At 54.9% G+C, this 5,245-nt stretch overlaps 1 pseudogene; it reads right to left on the bottom strand.

The window, feature by feature from the left end:
* Window positions 1-489: 489 nt before the first annotated feature.
* Window positions 490-2,690, bottom strand: LOC148152198 (uncharacterized; annotated as a pseudogene).
* Between the last annotated feature and the right edge of the window lie 2,555 nt (window positions 2,691-5,245).

Here is a 5,245-nt window from a genome sequence, read left to right as displayed (position 1 = left end):
TCATGTCCTTTTTAAATCTTTCTCCTTTCGCCTTACAAGTGTTAGCGTGGATGAAATGATATCAGTCCGAGCGGTTCAACAATCTGTAACGTTTATTGCTACAATAACGCCGGCGGAGACCAACCGAGGTCCGAATCTCGACTGCTCTCCTGTTCCCGCACGCTGATACATATTATATACTTTTACTTGTCAGGATGTGTGGAATTTGAGGATGAATGGGATGATAGTTCCCCATCATCACTGGAGTAGGTGCAAATAGTATGTTTCCTGCCGTCCCAGGAGAGTTGCAGGGCACGCACAATAGGGTGCTAATTGGTTTATGTAAAACGGGTCCGGGTATTATCTGCTTGTCTCTCTCTGTGAGGGCAGGGGTGCTCTGTGAGCACCCCCCCTTTGTTCCCTTGGGGTGTTGGTGTGTATTGGTCTTTTCATTTCATGTCTGGTGGATGCCTGTCCTTTGTGTCAGGGTGGTTCCGTATCGACGGGTATGGGTGTGTTTCAGTCAGTCTCTTGATGTGATTAGGAGATGGGTTTCCATATTAATTAATTCCGGAGTTTTGGTCTATGAGTCATGGGTAGTGTTGGTCTAGTGTGGATTTGATCTGTCCTCTGTCTCCTATCTCCCGGTCACGTGGGCGGACCGGCAGCTGCTGAGTTCTGTGGGTTTAAAGCTGCGACTGCTGTTTAAAACACAAAATGAATTCTTATAGTTTCCTGATGTAGGCATAGTCACGTGGCAACAGCAGAGCGGCTCTGATGCCCGCTTGCAGTCCCCCCTTTCGGCAAGAGGTTGGACACGTCCACACCCTCGATGCCGTTACCTTGAAAGTCGGCTCCTCGCCCGGTACATTCCGCCGGCCGTCATGCTGCAGTCATGGGGCGTTTGGATAGTCCCGGGAGAAGGTCACATTAACTCGAGCCCTGTGAGCTCACGGTGCCTGATCGCCCGCCAGGAGTCGATGGCATGGAGCATGGTCTTCCTGGTCTTTCGTTTTTTGTGCTGGCGGCATGAATGACACGCCAGCAGGAGCCAGGCCAGAGCCAGCAGAAACTGTATGCCTACAATGGTGTGTGAGATGATTCGGATCCAGGGATGGATGTTTACGTTCAGGCCCCAATCCCACACCCTCTGTGCCCAGCCCTGGGACTGCAGAGCTGTCTCTGTGTCCTCCTCTAGGTCCTTTACATGCGACTGCAACTGGTGATACAATTTCACTGAGTATCCTACCTGGGTCCTAAGCTCCCGTAAGACCTCAAATGTGGGATGGGGGCTTGTTCAGGCTCCTGATATTCCCTGAGGGTGTCCCTGAATTTATCAGTAGTTTGTATGGACTCGGGGTTCCGTCGTCGGACCTCTGAGATGTGAGCTTGCCCAACCGTGACTGTGCGCCTGGGGGTGAAGCAGAACTCGTGCTGGGGAATCGGGCACTGCAGTCCATTATACCAAAATGAGGTTTCAAGAGTGGAGACACAATATCGTCCCCCCACCATACCCCGCCCTAGTGAAGTGGGGGCCCGTGGGTTCGATTTCAAGGGTGCAGCCCTGTGTCCGGTTGAACCCGCAGTCCGCTGTTTCACTCCTTCATAAGGGGTGAGGGCAGATGGTAATTGCCCCCCGCTGCTTGCAGCCTGTAAGCGGCACCCCATACACAGCGCCGTTTCGAGATATGGCTGTGTGGTGAGCTAATCGATATTTGAGGGAAGCGTTTTCCCGTATGACTCCGATGTTCTCAATGTGAAACAGGGGAAATGGCCCCGACTCTGGGGTGACCACGGGGATCAGGAGGACAATCCTGACTCCTGTCGCCTCACTGACCTCAAAGTCGGGCATCACTGGGTATACTCTGGTCATATCCTTCAGAGTCCGGCTGTCGAGCGGCCCGGAGCACCCCGCGAGTGAGGCCAGTTTGGCACTGTCGATCCAGTCGGGCACCTCCCCCCTTTGGACCTGGTCAAGATTATGCTGGATCTGGGCTACCATCCACAGGCCATACGCATGGCACAGCTGTCCCTCGTGGATATGGGCCGTGTTTTCCCTTTCCCGGTCTATAAGGCAGTTAATGGTGTGGGCGTGTGTATCCAGGACTGCAATGCCGTCGAGCTGGGTGTATGCTCCCTCTTCCCCCAGGCGTGCCTGGTCTGCCTGATCTGTGAGAGACCTCTGCAGCAGGTCCCTCATTACCCCTTTTAGTTGCTCGACCTTTTCGTTAAGGCCCTGGATGTCTAGGGAGTTTACTACGGATGTGCCCGTGTTGAGTCCTGTGAGAGCATCGTTGACTATGTCCCGTCTGTGTCGTTGTGTGTGCGTGTTATGTATATCATTTCGGTAGTGGGTTGCCCCCATGGCGTCTATGGCCCTCTCTATAATCTCCTTCCCCATCATGGCGTATAGGTTGCGTACCTGTGCTGTGCAATAGTCCGGTACCCGGATGCCCAATATATTGACCAGCACGGGCACGACCTCGTGTCAGACGTTGTCATAAAGGGTCTCTCCCTCATCCCACAATACCAGTCCCCCCGTGGGCCCCGGTCCCAGAGAGGGACATGGCAATATCTCGGGAGTCGTGGTCGGGGGCGGTGTGGTGGAAAGCACAAATACAAAGAGACTACCGCGGCATTAGTAGCCTCGTAATATCCGCAAACAGACAGATCCCATACAGTAAAGGCACCAAAGGCCGGGGCAGAGGAGAGGTCCTCTGGCATGGCACACATTGTCCCGAACATGCAACCCCCCAAGTCCATCGTCTCAGCACGCCGGAGGCAGGTCGGCCGCGGGTCGCGCTCCGAAGTGCAGAATAAACAGAGTGTCTGTACACCCGGGAGAACTTCCAGCCAGGCGTTGTAGAACGCGTCGATCACATCGGGCTTGTCCCTTGCAGGAATACAGTTGGCGTCGGACGCGTTGAAGGCAACACCGTGGCGGTAGAAGTTGTCATATATTTCGGGGAAGGAAGGCGCCAGTCGTAGCGGGAAGAGGAGAGCAGGGAGGAGAGCGGTGCACCGGTGAAGCATGATCTGTGGGAAGAGAGGGAGAGAGGCACCCTTACCAAGGGTGTAAGGTTAGTGTGTGTAGGAGCAGGTCTCCCTGGAACCGGTCCACCCGTTGCACTGTAAGGAGAAAGGGGGCAGTTAGAGTCAAGTCAAAAGGCGGGGGGGGGGAGACTGCCCGGTCGGGGCAAAAGATTAGGGTTTAAGCTGGGACCAGTGTTTCCACCTGCCCTTTCCCTTCATGTCGACACAGGCGCACGTGTCGCTGGTGAGAATGATTTCGTGCGGTCCCAGCCACTGGGTGGCGAAGCCGGGCCGGTCGGGGGCGGCCCTGACCAGGACTTTGTCCCCAACGCCGGGAAGGGGTTGGGCGGGCAGATGCGACTGCAGTTTTGCCTGGTCCCTAATGTCCTGCTGGTCACGCGCGGTTTGTCTAAGGGCCCGCAGCTGCGTGTCCAGCTGCCTGATATAGCGCATCACCCTGTCCCTCAGGGGGGGCCATGTCTTCCCCCCCGACCATGACGTTCTCTGGTAGTTGAATGCCCTCCACGTCATGAGCTCGAAGGGAGTGAGGCCAGTGGAGCGGCCTGGGGTGGCCCTTAAGCACATCAGTATGCGGGGCAGAACGTCCACCCAGCCCTGCCCTGAATCGCCGCTTTGAGGGTCCGGTTCATGCGCTCGACCATCCCGGAGCTCTGGGGATGGAATGCGACGTGGAAGCGCTGTCTGATGCCTAGGAGGCGGCAGGCCAGTTTCATTGCGCGTCCGGTGAAGTGCGTGCCCTGGTCTGAGTCTAAACATTTTGAATTGACCTGCAGGGTCCAAGGCTTTTTACAAAGTGAAAGGTTAGGGTTTCCTCTACTCTTTGTGTGAAGAAATGATTCCTGACATTATCCTTTTGTTGTCTGACTTTAATTTTACACAGATGGAAATGTGTTGCTGGAAAAGCGCAGCAGGTCAGGCAGCATCTAAGGAACAGGAGAATCGACGTTTCGGGCATTAGCCCTTCTTCAGGAATGAGGAAAGTTGGTCCAGCAGGCTAAGATAAAAGATAGGGAGGAAGGACTTGGGGGAGGGGCGTCGGAAATGTGATAGGTGGAAAGAGGTCAAGGTGAGGGTGATAGGTCAGACTGGGGTGGGGGCGGAGAGGTCGGGAAGAAGGTTAGGAAGGCGGTGCTGAATTTGATGGATTTGACTGAGACAGGCTGGGGGAGGGGAAATGAGGAAACTGGTGAAATCCGAGTTCATCCCTTGTGGTTGGAGGGTTCCTAGCCGGAAGATGAGGCGTTCTTCCTCCAACCGTCGTTTCGCTGTGGTCTGACGATGGAGGAGTCCAAAGACCTGCATATCCTTGGTGGAGTGGGAGGGGGAATTGAAATGTTGAGCTACAGGGTGGTTGGGTTGGTTGGTCCGGGTGTCCCAGAGGTGTTCTCTGAAACGCTCCGCAAGTAGGCGGCCTGTCTCCCCAATATAGAGGAGGCCACATCGGGTGCAGAGGATGCAATAGATGATATGTGTGGAGGTACAGGTGAATCTGTGGCGGATATGGAAGTTTCCTTTGGGGCCTTGGAGGGAGGTGAGGGGGGAGGTGTGGGCGCAAGTCTTGCACCTCCTGCGGTTGCAGGGGAAGGTGCCGGGAGTGGAGGTTGGGTTGGTAGGTGGTGTGGATCTGACGAGGGAGTCACGGAGGGAGTGGTCTTTACGGAATGCTGATAGGGGAGGGGAGGGAAATATATCCTTGGTGGTGGGGTCCGTTTGGAGGTGGCGGAAATGACGGCGGATGATGCGCTATACATGGAGGTTAGTGGGGTGGTAGGTGAGGACCAGTGGGGTTCTGTCCTGGTGGCAGTTGGAGGGGCGGGGTTCAAGGGCGGAGGAGCAGGAAGTGGAAGAGATGCGGTGGAGGGCATCGTCGACCACGTCGGGGGGGAAATTGCAGTCCTTGAAGAAGGAGGCCATCTGGGATGTGCGTTTTTGGAACTGGTCCTCCTGGGAGCAGATGCAGCGGAGTCGAAGGAATTGGGAGAATGGGATGGCGTTTTTACAGGGGTCGAAGGAATTGGGAGAATGGGATGGCGTTTTTACAGGGGTCGAAGGAATTGGGAGAATGGTTTTACACAGTCTTGCTCTTGATTCTCCTGCCAGAGGAAATCGTTTCTCTCTGTCTGCCCTTTCAACTCTTTTAGTTATCTTAAACAATCCAATTAAATCACCCTTCATCACCTTCATTGTATTTGGGTCTAATCAATGTGGAATT

The sequence above is a fragment of the Chiloscyllium plagiosum genome, unplaced genomic scaffold (assembly GCF_037043375.1).
Source record: "Chiloscyllium plagiosum isolate Xiang-an unplaced genomic scaffold, Cpla_swu_hap1 HiC_scaffold_1, whole genome shotgun sequence".
Taxonomy (NCBI): Eukaryota; Metazoa; Chordata; class Chondrichthyes; order Orectolobiformes; family Hemiscylliidae; genus Chiloscyllium; species Chiloscyllium plagiosum.
The sequence above is the reverse complement of the archived record's forward strand: the minus strand, read 5'-3'. Positions and strand labels throughout refer to the sequence as shown.